Raw genomic sequence first — 18,980 nt, forward strand, 5'->3', positions numbered from 1 at the left:
TAACAAAAATCTTTTTAGCCTAAAAATAGACATTTCTTAGTCTGCAAACATATTCAATAAATAATTTGACTAATATCCATTCAGACCCTATTAGGAAAAGAAATATTATTTTAAAGGTGTAAACAAATTTTTCAGTTAGATACAATAGGTTTTGGAACCATATAACGTGAATTTATATTCCTCTCAGGTACCTCTCATATCACAAGTTCAGGGAGACAAACAATGCAACGAAGGAAAAATTCTGTTTCTATTGTAATACAAAGATTTATTATATTCATTAGGGATATCATTTAAATAATTTAAGGCAGTTTAACATAAATACTACAATTCAGACATCTTCCTAAGCAGAGAAAGTACAAGTCATCAGGGATCTCCCAACTCCCCTCCGAAAGCAAGCCAGCATGTACATGCTAGGATCAAAAAGCCAGTAGGCTGAAAGGAGTCAGAATAGTTCTCTGCCACTGGGGCCAGCAGGTAGGGAACAACTCAACTGTATGATCTTAATCTCCTTTGCCGTCAAGAAGAGGACTAGGCACAAACTGTTCACTGGCAATAGTCCCTTCCCTGCCAACTCCCAAGCCATATCGAGGATGTTAATGGGAAAACGCTCTTTGGCCCATGCCACAGCCAAGCCTGAGATCATTCTAAGAGACTGACAGAGCAGGTGGCCAAATTCACTGCCCAGAAGCATTGCCTTGGCTGGTTTACTTCATTGCAACAGATGTAGTCAACGAGGCAAAAAGATTATACGCTATCAGAATCCGCACAGTATTTAAGCAGTTTGGTTGGTGGTTATTTGTTTTTAATATTGCCATTATTTTGTTTTACTACTGTGTTAGTTTGCTTTATATTTGTCAATCCATACGCCTTTTCTACCATATCATATCATCTCACATACAACTCCTAATGGAGGGAGTTTTCAAAATAAACCAAGTTTGGTGTGCATGTCCTACTAAAATTTTGTATTGATCTTTCTATAATAATAAAGATAAAAGTTCACTATTTTTTCCACTCTGCAAAAATTCTTCAAAAATGAGAATATATGAAAAAAACCTTAGATAAAATTTTAGAAATTTGAATTTTTAGCCTTTTCCCAACACAAAATATTTTTCTGGCTTTATTTTTGTTGGGCTTTAAAAAAACATCTTTAAAACTTTTAAAAACATCGTTAAAAATGTAATATTTTACTAACTGTAGAGATTTTAACTTCATTTACATCTTTTCCCCCCTTAAAATGCATATCAAATATCAAACTATCAAATATCAAAAAAGAACTTACTAGAATTTAAAAATTTGCTTGCATTTACCATATACATCCACTTACAGAGCCTCAATAAATTCTTTATAAAGACAGATTCCTTGTAGAGATTCAATAACTTCAAAGCATGAAAACTCAAAAGAGAGTAAATGAATAAAGACATGAATTTTATAATACATATGTTTACATTCCCACTTGAGTTCAGCAAGAGACCTGTGAACAGTCATGCATTCTTATGTGAAATCACAGGATACATTGAAAAAAAGCAGCTGAAGATTAATAAATCGAATTTGGAAAAAAGCCAAGCCTGTCTAAACAGGCTAAACAAAACAAAACAAAAACCAAAACAAACAAACAAGCAAAAAAAACAAAAAACAAGACTGTTTGCACAAGATTTTTTTCCCCCGGCATATTCACTTCCCATTAGCAAAAACCTCTTTTCTCTTAGAAAACAGGTTTAGTCAAAATAAAAAAAAACAGTTTTTTTTTTTTTATTTTCACTTGGAAATATTAAAATGCATTTTTTCCCTCCACAGTTATAATCTAACTGAAATAGACTTTGGCATTGCTAGGGCTTAATTAAAAAGAAATCCTCCCAAATTTTCATTTTCCCTATCACATGCAGAAACCTCTCCATTTGCCAAGAAAAGTCCCAAATGTTATTCCAAGCCAACAGCCTACAAGCAATTGACATTCCTTACAAAAATACAGCAAATAAAATCATTCATTCCTGGCATTTGATTTGACTGGCAGAAATAAAACAAACTCAGTCACACAAGCTCAAAAAGATCTATGATTCCTTAAAGAATGAAAAGCTACCTCTGTAACAGTGAACTGAACTGTTCCAAAGGCCCTTTTCTAACTTGGAAGGACAAAGGCCATGGTCTGGCTATATCCATTCCACTATAACTGCATGGTCTCCAAGAGAAAAAGGCATATCCAAACTATCTAAAATATATAAGTATATAAATAGTCTTTGGACAATAGGTAACTCAAACTGGGAATTGTTTAGATTAACAGACTAGATAAACCCCTAACAAGATACAGACAATCTACACAGACATAGATCTTCAATTTAAGCCTTAGCACCGTTTAACAATATCCTTAGTCTAGATTGAGACTATCATTGTATTTTCATATTGATAATAATATATTTTTACAACTGCTTAAGTCATGACAGTAAATTAAACATCAGTATGTAGCTCATTTTACCACATGTGCATAACTACATTTATACCTTGAAACTGCAAAGAAGAAAAATATAATTTAACACCTTCAAGTCTTCTAAATTAAAATTCAAATCTTAAGACTATTATGATACTTTCAGAATACTTTCAGAATAGCCTGAATCTTTTCCTCTTTGGGTAAAAATATCTTCATTACTGACCTGGAAGATGGGACAGTGCACACCATCAGCAAGTTCCAGATGATACAGTACTCCAAGGATTGTCTCATATAGCAGTGTCCTGACATTCAGAAGGACCCTAGCAGCCTCAAGGCAAGCAGGAACCCCTTGAAGTTCAACAACGAGAAATGCCAGGTCAGGCACTAGTACAGGCTGGGGTCTGACCAGCTGAAAAGCAGGTTTGCAGAGAGGCTTGGGAGCCTCGGTATGCAACAAATTGAATGTGAGCCACCAGTGTGCCCTCACAGCAGAGAGGGCCAACAGCATCACAGCCTGCACTAAATGTGTCACCAGTAAGTGGAGGTGGGTGATCCCCAGTACTGAGGATCCCTATGACTGATGAGGTCATAGCTGGAGTGATATGCCTCTCCCATACAGGAAAAAGGTACAAGAGAGAGAAAGGTTCAAAGAAAAAAGTCCAAGAAGATTATGAAGGAACTGGAGCATTTGACATACAAGGGAAGGGTGAGAGTGCTGGGACTGTCTAGCCTGGAGAATATAAGGCTCAGGGAGGTTGTGAAGAGAAGCCTTGGAGAGGTTGTATCATATATAAATATCTGCTGTATCTGTTGGGAGGGTGTAAGCAAGATGGAGCCAGCTCCTTCTCAGTGGCATTCAGTGACAGGCCAAGAGAATATCAATTCAAACTGAAACATAATAAATTCCATGTAAGCATAAAAGCAGTGGAACATGTTGCCCAGAGAGGCGGTAGAGTCTGTCTTTGGAGATCCTCCAAAGTCAGTAGAATCCAGAGCAACATGTTCTAACTGACCCTGCTTTGAGCAGGGAGCTGGAATAGTTTTTAGATGACTCTTCAAATCTCAACTGCACAGTGAAAAATGTCTTAAGTTTGTTATCCATCTCACAGAATCACAGAATGGTTAACATTGGAAGGGACCTCGAGAGATCATCCAGTCCAACCCCCCTGCTCCAGCAGGGACAACTAGAGCACGTGGCACAGGGTGGCATCCAGGTGAGTTTGGAAGATCTCCAGAGAAGGAGACTCCACAACCTCTCTGGGCAGCCTTTGCCAGTGCTCTGTCACCCTCACAGGAAAGTTCTTCCTCACATGGAGATGGAACTTAGAGTGTTTCAACTTGTACCCATTACCCCTTGTCCTGTCACTGGCCACCACTGAGAAGAGTTTGGCCCCATCCTCCCTGCATTCTCCTCTCAGGTACTTACACATATTGATCAGATCTCCTCTCAGTCTTCTCTTCTCTAGGCTAAACAGGCCCCTATCTGGGTTTATTCCTCCCCAGGCGCAGGACCCTGCCCTTGTTGAACCTCAGGAGGTTCCTCTCTGCTCGACTCTCCAACCTATCCAGGTCCCTCTGAATGGCAGCACAACCCTCTGGAGTGTCAGCCACTCCACTCAGTTTGTTGGAGACAAAAGCTGTTTAGAAAACATATAGGGTGTCAGAAAATTTTGCCTGTATTTCCAAGGTAGTTTAAATTGTTTTCTTCTTTTCATACATGAATGTGTACGAGTACCAAAACATTTGGATGAACATTGAAATCGTTAAAGAAATTTGTCTCCTTAGAGAGATGATACAGGGTTTTCTAAAACAGATTACATCATCTGCTTTTGCATTTTGAAAGTTTTGAGGAAAGTGAAGATTTTATGAAGGCATGATGTGTTCTTTTAACTTTGGAAAGAGCGTAATCATTGCCTCAGCTTCTTTGCTGTTAATAAAATATAAATCAGAAAATTCCAGGTATCAGCATGCACTGGATCAGCTACTTTTGACAGAATCAGGAAGTATGAAAAATTCAAAATGAGATAATCCATATAATCATAGAATCACAGAATCATAGAATGCTTAAGGTTGGAAGGGACCTCTACAGTTCACCGAGTCCAACCCCCCTGCACACGCAGGGTCACCTAGAGCATGTGGCACAGGACTGTGTCCAAGCTGGTTTTGAAGATCTCCAGAGAAGGAGACTCCACATACCTACTAATCCACTACCTACTAAGAATGCTCCCACAGAAGCTTGTTTGTTTTGTATTCAGCTTTATAACCTTTACAATAATTCTCTATAATTAATTTTTGAAATTTTGGTATCTTTTAAAATTCAACTAAATTGAAAGGTATAAGGCTCAATCTGATTTGATTAGGTGGAAAGAATTTGCGATGCAGAATTACAAAAAGTTATATTAATTCAAAAGAACAAAGTCTGACAATGCAAACCCTAAGTCCACAGAGCCTGTAGTAAGAAAGAATAATTTTACTGGTAACCCAACATTACTGTGGTACAACCTGACAGTAAGCAAGAAACTGTCTTATTATTTACATTGTCTTAAAGTTATTTACTTTTTTTCTGTTTACAAAGTATAACTCTAACAAGAGTTAAAAAATACTTAGTTCTATATAACAAGAGTTTAGAAATACTTACACATTATAAAACTTATTAGATCATGTTCATTATCTGAGATACTTTTGATAAAGTGGCAGTAATGAATATGTTTGGGCACTTAATTTGAAAGGAACAAATTTGGATTTAAAATTACTTTCATGCAGATTCCTCAATCTATTGCCTGTCAAATGTGGAGCCCCTAGATTGCTGAAAACATCCCAATACTCATTTCTTCCCCAGTTGTCAGAGAAGCTATCATCTCATTTAGTATGAAAGACACTACAGAATAAAAGAACCACACACAATAATGTTAAAATGTATTACATAACAATGTTACAGAAGATCATTTAACATGACATTTTAAGATGCATTTCTTACATGACCTTCAACCTAAGCCAAATGACCAACAAGCCTAAATGGCTTGTGTGTTTTGAATACTGGTAACAAGTCTCAGTACCCAAACAGAAGAATGATAACTAATACACCGAAAATACCTTTTTTTTTTTTTTTTTTTCCAAACTCTCCAGGGGGCATTCAGCATAGTCAGAGAAGGAAGCACATTTTTATATGTTTGGGCGCCTTGCCCAAGTAGGCATGTATAGAAACGCTACAACAGTATCCTTATCTAAATGAAAAACAAATTAAATATGCTCCAAACCTTGAATTCTGTTTAGTTTTAAAATAGGGTTTGAGTACAAAACAACAATGGTTCATGATAAGGTCATCTTTTCTCATTTTTCATTTTTAATTGGTAAGAGTAGAACTTAGTTTCCAGCAAGACTCAAAAATTTCAGGACTTAGGCCATACTAAAAGCTAATTAGCATTGATTCTAATTAATCATTATTAGAATTGAAGACAATAGTTAATTGGTATTGAAGCTAGTTCACTTTTTTTCACTAGAAAGCAGCCTTCTCATCTGCAAAGTTTAGGGGTTTGAGAGACCAGATTTTTTATATCTGAATTGTGCTATAAGAATCATAGTGACCCTGCTCTTGAATGTCAGATTTCTAAGATGTTTAGTCCAAAGATAAAAGTGGACATTTAATAACTACAAAAACATACTATTATTTTAATTTTAATGCATTTTTAGGCAACAAAAGTATTTGAAATATGAATATTTCCTTAGAGATCTGTAACACGTGCGTGCTTTTACATGACAATAGAAAAAGCATACTGCTGACTCTGAACACAGGCATCTTTCAGATTTCACGTCCATTCTTCAAAATACAAAAGTGAAAGATTTTTGTTAATGAATTGGTTGCTACATTGTTATTGTTCAAGAATAATGAAAATCAAATTCCCATTTCCCTTAAAAATACTCAAGAAATAATTAGTCATTTAGAAACTATACATCAAAGCAGAGTAAATAAACCTGACCAGCATGGAAATTTCAGGTTGAATTATTATAATTTGCAAATTTTAAGAAATTGAGAGAAATTCATAATGGAAAGCATCAAATTTATCTTATCAAGAGGAAATTCTATGAATAATTAGGAGTGTATCCCTTCAAATCAGAAATAATAGGGACACTGAGAATGAATGATAGAAACATATCTGTATGTTTAAAAGAAAAAGAAAACTGTTACAGGATAAGCAAGTTGAGAGAATAGGTATTAAGGCTAAGGTGAAAACACCTAAATTCAGATATCTTCATATCATGCTAAGAACACAGTTTAGCTGTTGAAGCATTGGTGCCCTTATTCACTTGGGACATTGCACTATAGCAACACTGTCACACAGCTGTAAGTTAAGATACGTGACCAAAGTATACACATTCACTTTTGAAACAGCTGACAGAGGGCAGACAAAAAAACCCAGAGTGTCTCAAGCACTGCTAGATGTCTAGGTTGAATCACACCAAACATTAGCACGAAATAAAATGGGAACTTAGACACTCACTGCCTGGTCCAGATTTTGCAGCGTACGCAATCTGGCGTCACACAGCAGCGCACCTGAACTCCAGTTCCACTATAGAAGAGCACGGAGCCGCTGTGACACCTCTGACCTCCTTGTGGATATCGCAACTGGCATTAGACTTATTTTTAGGCTTTTAGACATACTTCTAGGCAAGAAACACTCCTGAAGACTTCTAAATCCAAAGCGACTCTTACCCTGCTTACTTTGTACTGCCAAATGCTACATAAAAGCATTTCCCTCTTTCAAATTCAATAAAGCATATGAGGACATGTGAAAAAGCACTAGGTGGATAATAAATTAAATACCATTTCTCTGATCTCTTTGATGTACACATATTTAGCTGAATACCTTAGATTTGCTAATAATAATGACTGAGCAAGTTTTTAAGCAACTCTCCTAATGAGCAAGATGCCATATGTCTTATGTTCCACTTTCTTTTGCAGATAATCAGAGAGACTGAAAGATATCAGTAAGTACTGTTCAAAGTTGAGCAAATATTGTGGAATGGAAAGAGGGAGGAAGTAAACATTAAAAGAAAATGGTCCCAGTTACGCAATTTTGATCTTAGCAAAAATAAAAAACTGTAAACAAGAATTAACTTGTTTCTTCATGAGTAGGCAATTTAGCAACAGCAAGATCAACATCATTTTCTCTGCAGTCACAGATTGTGGCTGGAGTGTTTTCCCAAAACCAGATGTTGTTGTCATATAATGAGAGCAACCTGCTGTCCATCTTACACCTGTGGTCTCTGAGCTACCTGGTTATTAAGAAGCATCAAAATATTTCACTTTACATGAAAGTGAAAAAAAAATCACTTTACGTGAAAGAAATTAGTATTTCTTTCCTCAAAGGTATACTTGCTTTCCTCAGAGTGAAAAAAAAAAAAAAAAAAAAAACTACAGAGTCCATCCAGAGAATTTGTAACATATTTCTGACTTTTAATAATTGAAATAATTATTTGAACAAAACAATATTACAGTCTCTGGCACAAGAGCTGTGATCAATTAAAAATATGTATTATTTCGAATAAATGAAATCTCTAAATTTGCCAAAATGCAACTTAATAAAATCTCCACAAAGATATGTAATTGACAATTAGATCATAGTCTGCCATACCAGCACCATGTGCTTTTCTATTTATTTATTGATTGAATTGATTTGACAAAGTTCAGCTTTAACATACTTCTCACATACTTCTCTATTGACATATTTCCTCTGAAAATAATGTTCAGGCTAGGAATGCAAATGTCTCAGCTGACATGACAGGGAGAGAAACTTGGAAGATGGAAACATGGAGAGAAAAAAAAACAAAAGAGGAGGATCAAAACCGTGGCCTTCAGGAGAGAAGACTTCGACCTCTTCAGGGATCCATTAGGAAGAATCCCATGGGATATGGTTCGGAAGAGAAGAGAGATCCAAAACAAATGGTGGATTTTCAAGGATCACCTCCTCAAAGCTCAAGAATGGCCTGTCCTTACATTCAGAAAGTGAATTTGGCAAATATGGCAGACCTTGCATGGACAAACAAGGAGCTCTGGACAAAATTTAAATATAAAAAGGAGGAGGTGGAGGAAAAGGACAAGTAACCTGAGGGAAGGCACTGAGCATGCAAGGATGGGATTAGAAAGCCAAAGTCCACCTGGAGTTCTGGAATTGAATCTGGCAAGTGACATGAATGGAAGCAAAGGTGCATTAGCAGTAAAAGGAAGGTTGGGAAAAATGTAGGCCCACTGCTGAAGGAGCCCACATAAAGAACACGGAAAAGGCTCAAGTGCTCACTGCCTTTTTCATCTCAGTCTTTACTGGTAAGACTTTTAGAATCCTGGCTCTCTGAGAACAGTAGCAAAGTCTGGAGAGAGGAAGACTTTCCCTCAGCAGAGGAGTATAGTTAGGAGTGCTGAGGGCCAGTGTAACTGTGAGGCCACTATAGATGATCTTTGAAAGGTCATGGCAATCAAGAGATGTTCCTGAGGACTAGAAGAAAGAAATATCACTTCTATCTGAAGAAGGGCAGGAACATGTTTCCCAGGAACTACACAGGCTAGTCAGTCATCACTGTGGAGGTTGTAGAGTCACTATCCTTGAAGATGCACAAAACCTTACTGGAAACAGTCCTGGACAACCTGCTCTAGTTGATCCCACTTTGAAGAGAGGAGGTTATCCTATATGATCTCTGGAGATCCTTTCAACCTCAAAAGTTTGTGATTCTGTGATGCATGTCAGTATGTTTATATTATCTGTCACCATTCTAGCTAGAAGCAGAGTTTATTCGGAGCTAGGATGCATGTTTTTTTCTTGCTATAGGACCTGCAATATCTTGAGGTGGAACACATACTTTTCATATTCACCATGAATATTTTGTTATTCACATAAATATTTTGATGGAACACATAGTCTAAGCCTTTCTGAAAAAAAAATCACAAGGCCAGAGATGAACTCTACAGTCACTGCTTTTGAAATCTTTTATTATATTGACTTCAAAAGACTTTGGAAATTTATAACTGCATGGAGCATGTGCTCTTTTGTATATGACCATTTTTGTATGTAAATCTCCTGGAAACAATATAGACAAATCTATAAATAGATGAAATGAATATATGGCTAGTTTATAAATTCACCATCAGCCATCATTATACTAGCTACAAACAATGAGAAAATAACTGGCAGATCTTTCTATCATTTTAATAGAGAGAGATTTAATATCAAGCAGCTGCTAGTGTCTGAAACCTCCTTTTGAGTCAGATATATGCTAAAAAATAGGATGATCAAGTCTTAAAAAAGGGATGACTTTTTCTATACTATATCCATTCTAATAAATCAGCACTGGGACCAGGGCATGAACAAAAATCACCCATAGCAACTAACTGTTGACTCCTTAGAGGAAATTGGCTTTTATATTTTCCTGGACCATACCTGAAAACACTGCAGACCAACAACTCTTTACAATGGGCAGTGTGTGCTGGGCCACCAGTTCCTGAAGGGGAAAGAGAGCTGCTTCAAAGTGAGATATGGCATGTAACCTGCCTTCAGAGAGTATTCTTGCAACATTCACTTTCCTTCCCTTTCTTTCTTGCTTTTTTTGCCTTTAGGTAGCCTCCCAAGAACCTCACAATCACAGAAAGCTCAGCCATCATTACATCCCTCACACAGATGCATCAACCATAAGCATAATACTGGAGGTATTGCATACTAGGTGTCATTTTTAAAAGAAATTTTAAATATGATTTAATAATTACATGCCCACTGGCCATTCTCTGAATTCAGTATTTGGAAAAATAGTATGAAATACTATTAAAAAAATCAAAATACTAGGAACCCTACCAAGTACTTCAAAGTCATTTGGAATTATCATCTCTAGTATGGTGTATAACTTAAGCTTTTATATTTTAGAATTCTCATGTTTACTAATATTATGCTCCTTATTTATAAGAAGAGAATGTGTTGTTAGGAAATAATCATATATCAAACGACAGTATAAAATCTTACTACAACATCATGATTAGCCTTATAAAAATGCAAATACCTTTTGCTGAAATCTAATATCAAAATATCAACATGAACAATTTATTTTGTTTATTTGTTGAGTGAGAACAGGACTCAAAAGTAAAAAATCAAAATACTAGTCAAAATATAACTCACTTGCATTTTTAACTGCTCCCAAAGTTTTCTTCAAACAGATATTAAATAATACATTATTAGTAAATGCCAAATACCCTAAAGCCGCTGTAGAACTGGATTGTTGAAGGTTTTACATACTCATTTAGCAATGATGTTGCTTAAAACTGGGACTAAAAAATGACATATTCTGTCCTCATGTGCAAGTAATGTCTTACTCAAAATTCCAAATCCTATTTCTTATTTCACTTTAAGAACTGTCAGGTACAGAAGCAATAAATATTTTTCTAGTCCTAGTACCTTTCTAGTACCTAGAAAGGTAATGAGCATATTTTGACAAGAAAAGATTTCAAATAGCTGTTAAAAATTTACCCGTGGACTCCTTTTGTCAACTAAAATATATATTCCATCACTCTTTAGTCTGACTTTGTGGACTCCTTCTGGACAGTCCTTACATATTACGTATTAACTTAACCAAGTCTGTACAATTCTTCTGGAAACATTTTGACTAAAGGAACTAAGAATTTCACTCATGTACCTTGGAAAACCCAAAATGTGTTACATTATGAATTTCCCCATCAGTCTTAATCTTTCAAAGGAGGTCTCTGTGAATTAAGACCTGCTTTTGATAAAAACAGAATGATAGTAGTAACTGCAACTGAAGCAAAGTATAAAAGTCTTCCTTGTCTACATACTATTTGTTCAAGACACATGAAAGATTCAGGCCTAGTCAGGTGTCCTTGTATCGGCCTTGCTCTTCTGCCCCATAAAAGAGTTGCTGGTTCACCCTCCTCTTCTGCTCTTTGCTGAACACACCCCAGTCTTGGCCAGGACTCACACACTCTTCATACTAAGAGCTGCAATATGTATTTCAGCCTATATGATAAGAGAAGAAATTACTTTGCTGAGGCTGATAAGCCACCAACATAGAGAACTACTTCCCTGTGTCACCAACCTTAATTTGGTCAGATTTTTCTCAGATTTCTACATGAAATGTAACAGTTGCAGGGAACAGATTAATCTGCAGCATATAAACTGTGTTAAGATGAAGCATACAAGGACATCTTCCCCACTAGACGTGGGAAGCCTGGCTGTCCTTCTGCATCCTACACTTCTGCCTTCACGCTCCCTGTGGTGAGCAGCAGAGAGGAGCCTCAACCCACAGTGCTCTGCTGGTTAGGGCAAGCTCCTAGAAGAGTGGCAAACAGGTGTTCACACGTTAGCTGAGAAATGTCTAAAATCCATATTCCCTAATTTACTATTTTCAGGTTCTTATTCCCTTAGGCAGAAGGAAGCCTTTCGTTTTTTTCCTTCATAAGGCCAAAGATAGTGAAAGAGGATTACTGCAAGTGAAAGACGTTAAAGGACAGTGAAAAGGGAGTGCTCGCCTACCGGGGTCACCAGCTAGACTACGAAGGTGACCACGCCAGAAACAAACAGTAAGGGTACAAAGGCAACAGAAGTGGGGCCAATAAGGAAAGAGTAGGTAAAGCAGGTTGCTTGTTTGGGAGGGGAAAAGAGGTAAAGGGATATGTGAAGCAAATACCGTGCTCAGAGCTGATCAGGGATCCCTGCTTATCAGCTCTGTGTCTGTTGTTCAACACAGCCTGGGACAAAGAAACCTGCCGCTGGGACCACTCTGCATGTGTCTGACCAACTTCTGCATTTGACAGGCCTTTGCCTGTTTCCCTAATGTCAACAATGGGACACCTTGAAGGTGACAGAAGGCTCGGTGTAACGAGGATGACTTTCTGCCTCAAAATGACAGTGTCATAAGTGTCAGTGCCAGAAGAGATTTCTAGTGTCAGGAATTAGATCTGCCCCTTGCCTCAGTTTCTCATACAGCTTAACTCACCACAGACTGCTTCTGGCAGGAGCATCAGAATTTGTGGGCCTGAGGTGTCCCAACCGCTCTAGCTAAGTTGGAGTTGATTCCCTTGGAGTGACACATTCCAGGCTCTCCTCACAGTCTGTCCTGCTCCCATCCTCATCAGTCCTCCCTTCCAAACACCGCCAGCAGTGCTTTCTTCAACTAATAGGAAGTCTTGAGTCCCTATCCTGTGACAAAAACAGACCTTCCACCTCTACCTGAAATTACTCAGGCCTTCTCTACTGAGTTGTATATATTGATCTTGTCCAATCCTTTCCATGGCATTAGCCAGAATGAGCAGCAGCTGACTTTAAAACAGCATTTTACAATCTTTGCCATCAGCCTAATCCAGGGCTCCATCTAAGAGGGGAGAGCTGTGCAGGATTACATTTCAAATGCTCAAATATTAACTCCAGCATAGCCCTAGCAATGTGACAGTGATGGGAGCACACACAAGACATGATTTACAGGCCCATTAAGGGGCCTTAAAGCAATGGATTGTGGCTTCCCAGCTTGCTAACTGCTGTGCACGACTGCCCTGCACAGATGTTCTGACTGCTGAGCAAGACCCCACGCTCCATTTCCACCTCAAACTGCCTTGTGAGGAGGTGAGTGAAGTCAGCTCTCACTCCAAGCAGGACTGACATGGCAGAGTTGCCCTGGGCACTCTCCATCTACTCTGCTGGCTCCTGTCCTGAATATGCCTGGCTACAGTCCAAAAGAGATGTCTAGACTCATGAATTAAATGTGCCAGGACATTTTATTCTGGCCGGGAGCCCTGCTGACAAAGAACAGCCTATGTCCCTATTACTCTCTCCTTGCATCCCAAACACTGGGGCCTCAGCCAGACTGCTCTTGGTCTTTCTAATTCCTGACTCTGTCTGAGGAAGATTTGGGTCAGTGATGGTTGGTCTGGGCCAAAAAGTACCAGGCTTCATGCTAACAACATCCTAGTGCACATGGTCAAAGGATAATGCTCATCTCTTAAATAGTTACTAGCATAACAAGACTGTATCTTTGCATATGAGCAAGAAGCATATACAACTTGGCAAGACATCGAGACACCAAGACACAGCCTTTGCAGGCACTATTTAATTTAACACACAAAAAGCCCAAATGCACCTTACTTGAAAAAAAAGTTGTTACCATTGACTGTATTGCCATTTGATGCTTTTTGTAATATATATGTATATACACACATATACACATATATATACACACACACACACATATATATGTCTGTATATGTAAATATACACACACACACAAATATATATGACAGCACTTTTCAAGCCCTTCTGTACAGGAATTTGGAAGGATATTACACATCCAGGCACTGTGGCATCACCAGCTGAACTGTCAGAACTGTCAGCTATGTTCTCCTGCCCCACCTCATAGCACCAAGAGCTTAGAAGCTGTAAAAGGAAGTTGCAAGCCTCTCAGCGTTAGCCATAAATGACATCAGAGTCCACCCAGAGTCCACCACCAGGCACAGACTTTTCCCCCCAGCCAGATACCTTTCGTCTACTGTCCCCATATCCACCATCCCCATACACACACACTCCCAATCATTCAGTCAGGGGTAGCGGAGGGCCACGTGGGGAACAGGACCTGGCCTCAGAAAGCAGAAGCTCTCAAAGTCTGGAGAGCTCTGGAAGAGAGGCTAGACTGAAGTATTTCTGCTATTCAAATCAGTGGGGCTTGAAGTCTCACTTTGTTGGGGATATGGGAGGAAACAGGCTGTGGGAGAAGGAAGGCCGCTGGTTGAGAGGTCCTGGCAATGAGAAAGATTTTGTTGAGATGTCCAGGCCAAACACATTTTGCAGGAGGAGAAGGGACAGTTTGAGTTTGACCAGCTGATAGTGTGAGCTTGCAAATATGTGATCTGAAGCACCAAAACCAGCCCTGACCCTCCACTGCATCAAACTACACAGTTTACCTGTCAAGCCTGAGCCGTTTCATGGCTCTGCTGCACACAAGGACCAGCTCTGCTCCTCTTCACCTGCAGTCAGAAGCATCAGAATCTCTGAGAGCTCCCACTATTTGCCTCATCGCTAGGCACTTTATCTGGAAAGGAAAGAAATACCACCTGCATCTCCTTTACTAATAAAATTCATGATATAACTGAGAAAAACAAAGTTTTAAGAAGTTTGCTACAAGTAATGATAGCAATAATACTTTTCTTTTTTTTTGAGATACGAGATTTTCTTTCTAAAATCATCTGGTTTAAGAGAGACAGAAGCTGAATATAACTTGTGTCATGACTTATGGATATATAACTTTCTAGCACATTCACACTCTAATTAACAAGGGTTTATTCCGTATCATGTTCAGTTATAAACTTTTGTTAAAATTAATTTTGTCTCGGTGCAAGTACATACTGTTCGACTGGAGATTTTTTCCATATGCATTTGTGCAAACACTTGATCTCAGTTCATTAAGTAAGTAACAACCTGTAGTAAGAGTTAAGACTTATTTCATCACTCCTGGCTGGCGTATAGTTACAGATATGGAGGAATAAATAACATGATGATTTTGAATGATCTGCATTGTTTGGAATAACTGAAACTGGATAACAACCATCAAACATAATATAGGATAACTTGTTAATAATTTGGCTAAAAATGCTGTTACGGTCCTCACTGAGTGTTTTTAATGATAGAAATCCTAGACTAATCAATTAATAAAAAAGCATAAAAGAACAAATATACCTTAACAGTTCTGCATACTGCCACATACTACAGACTAAAACATAACATGAAAGCAACACTGGCAATATCTCCATGACCACCCACACAGACAGACATTCTTCATTCCTTTAAGAGCATCACTACATCATAGCAGCGTATGAATTCCTTCCAACCTCAACCATTCTGTGATTCTGTAATTCCACAAAAAAGTGTCCACCTGGCAGACAAAGTCTTTGAATGTCATCTTCACGTGAAAACAATGAAGCAGCTCACAGTTGTGTTGAAACAAAGGGAGAAGGCCAACTGGACACTACAGTAAGTTTGTCATACTTTTTTCACTGCCTTTTGCGTTTCTGATTTTTTTGTTCATTTTTTAAGACATCAACCCTCAAGCACACTCTATATCTAACTCTGCAACGTATAGGAAAAAAGTTCAACTGTAGTGACAGCAAAGCCTACTTAAAGCTCTGCAGGATAACATATTATTGCAAACATGTTCGTAAGCAAACTCTTCTGAGGCTCTTAAAGATGCAACATGCCAATCAAGTAGGATCTGTTTGATTTTAATAACTTCTCTCTTGGAATATATCCCAGAGAATCAATTTAATTTAATGACTATGGAGTATAAGTACTTAACTGAGAAAAGATTTCCAAAACCACACTGTAAACATTAGAAACTTAATTTTGTATGGAGACACCTTAAAATATGTATTTTTTATTACAGACAAAAATGGTGCTATGGAATCAGCAGAAGCTGATGCTTAGGCTCTCAGTGGAATAGGACAGAGGTACTTGAGCTAACCTGACTCTAGGTAGCAGCATGAATTTGTTATAGAGGATCCATAAAGATTGAATACTGTGTTTCTCAACAAGAATAATTAGCTGAAGGATGCTGATACATCTCTACAGCTTCTGGTGTTAAAACAGACAGAACTGTTCCATTGACATACTCTTCTGTTCCATCAAAAATTCTTCATAAGTAGAGTCCAGAACTGCTTTACTGTGCAAGACCAAAGTACTGGAAAATGTTCACATTTTAACAGTCACAAATAAATATGAAAGATTATCTCATCCAAGAAGCTTGAATATTTGCAAACTTCATTAAATCCTTTCTTACCTTCAACTACCCTGAGCCTTTTGGACCCAAGAGAAAAAGGAAGAGTCTGTAATATACTATATATACAATTCTTTGGTGGAAATAAGTGCCTTACCCTTAAATAAACAGACATGTACTAACAAGCATTCAGATAAATATATTTTTCTTCTGCCAGCAACCACCACACAAATACCACACATTTTTCTATTTTACAAGCGATATCTTTATCTATCCCATCACTCATCTTATCTATTTTCCACTATCATTTTTCTTTCTTTCCACCTTTACCTCCACTCATCTATATATTTTTATCAGACATCCTGCTGAAAATTCAAATAATCACTTTCCTCAGAATCATTGATAATCATCTTATCCACTAGATTACTGACTTTTCTCCTACCTACAAGATTTTCTCTGTCCTTCTTCTCTGTGCAGAATAACTGTGCCTATAATCAACTTTGCAATGTATCTTTTGTTACTTGTTTAAATAAACCATTTTGAGACAGAAGAAAATATCTGGTTTTGCTGACTACGATTGGCTTAGATCAGGTTAGTCCAAATATAGTCCAGCTCCTCTATTAGAGCTAGCATAACAGAAAGGTGTTCAGATAAAAAAAGAAGCAAGTACCGAGGCCACTAATGTCGTACTGGAGGCCAGTACCTTCTCCTAGCCATGCCATACAAACGCGTGTGTACGCTTCATGTCTTTTTAAACCTGCCATACTGACTAATGACTTAATCTAGTCATTATGAAAGTGTCTCCTGTTCACAGTGCATTAATCCTCTTCCCCCGTTCATATGGCTGAGCTCATTTTTGAGAATTCTGGAAGACAGGATTCATTGTTCCATTGATTTTGCGTGATATATAATTTGATATATTTGCATACTGAAGCTCCCATTTAGTTTCTTTTTAGCACATATTCTTCTCATATATGCTCTTTAATGTCCTTTTTTTAAGTGAAGGAAATCTATGCAAGAGAAAAACAAAGAGAATAAAAAATTCTTCATTTAGAAAAGTGCAGCATTATCATCTTAATAAATTCTTTTTCACAACATTCTGCTTATTCTATGTACTTATAGCTACAATATTATTATTTTCTCTATATATATTCTCATATATTAGCCTACAATTCCTTTCATGCACTCTAATACAGTTTTAAATATATCCTGTAAAATGCTGAGTACTCCTCAGCTTTATTTTGCAGCCAGCAATAGTTGAAGGAATTAGCACACTACTGTAGCTTGTTCAGTTTATTACATTCAGAAATCCAAGAATATTAATAGGCTAAAATAAATATGCTGGTCATTCAACAGTTTGAACAGTTTTCAGAACCAGAATGCAAATTAAAGCAGAATTTGCATATTATGTAAGACAGTTTTCATTAGTATTGCTCTAAAGCTAAAAAGAGAAAATGAAACTCTTCATGATGAAAAGCTAACCTTGCAGCTCCCACTGGTCTATGCAATCTAAATGCAGCTTGCAGTCTGCAAGCTAAAAAACATGTAACTTGTTCAAACACAGTATAAGGACAAACACAGGACAGAGGATAAGAGCCATGAACCTCGGCATACAATGAGATTTTCACTCAGGGCCAAAAAGATGCGAGAAAAGATCAGTCAAACTTTCTTACCAGAGAAAATGTAAAAAGATAACACAAAAACTTCATCAGTCAAAAGCACTATAATTACTTTGGGCAATATCATTCAACAACTGACACTAAAAATCTCTAAATTTCAATCATCCTATTCTTTCAAAAATCAAACTGAAATTACATTTTGAACACAGACGCATTATCCTCAATGATTCAGATTCAATTCCTAAGAAAAGTTGGAGAATGTATTTTCCTTGCTGTCATATTCATGCGCTTACAGCTACTTCAATACAATGTACATTCACGACTGTCCCACGTGATGCTGAAAGACAAAAGACAACGTATAGGCTCTCCCACCTCTATTACAACCTTCCTAACACAAAGACTTTCCCATGCTAAAAGGAAAAAAAATCTGATATTTTCAAAATGCCTTCACACCTGAAACTCTGAAGAGATAAAGAATGCTTGCATGAACAAGATCATCTGAATTTTACCCTAACCTTTATTTCAACCTCCTATCTGTTCAGGCAGCAGGGTTCCAAGTATGTATACAAAAGACACGTTCTTTCTTATATCACTTGCTTTTGTGATCAGCTGCCCTCTAAAAATAATGGAACTTTGATTACTGACACTTTTGTAGAGATCCTTAGACTATAAAAGTTATGAAGGAAAAATAAAATATATGGAAACCACTATCCTGTCTAACTCTTTCAATCATCTTTCCTGTTGCAGAGAAGGATAAAATTTTAAATATGGCTCCACAGATATGAACAACATTTGAAAACACACACAAAAAATAGCGTGTAGTATCTTTCTCTCCTTCTTCCACCCAGAACACTATAATTATATAGTATGATTCTTGCAGCCATCTTTCTGAAGTTCTTGGTACCCAAATTCCTTTCCTGCAACACGTTAAAAATTTTCAGTTTAAATATTCTTGCTTTCCTTTCATTCTGATTTACAAGTAACATTAAAGTCTTACAAACTCCTCTTTCATTTGAGAAATGTAAACATCACATCCTTATCCTTCACAGCCCCTTTTTTTTACTTTACAAGCCATTTGGACTTTGGTGGAGCCTTCCTCTCCCTTCACCTCTGCCAGAAGTACTGACAACAATATACTGTTTGTGTCCAACCATACAAAGCAATTGCTATATGTTTTGTTGCAGTATTCACAA

The sequence above is a fragment of the Tinamus guttatus genome, unplaced genomic scaffold (assembly GCF_059628265.1).
Source record: "Tinamus guttatus ecotype Peru unplaced genomic scaffold, ASM5962826v1 Tinamus_guttatus_pri_ptg000383l, whole genome shotgun sequence".
NCBI classification, from domain to species: domain Eukaryota; kingdom Metazoa; phylum Chordata; class Aves; order Tinamiformes; family Tinamidae; genus Tinamus; species Tinamus guttatus.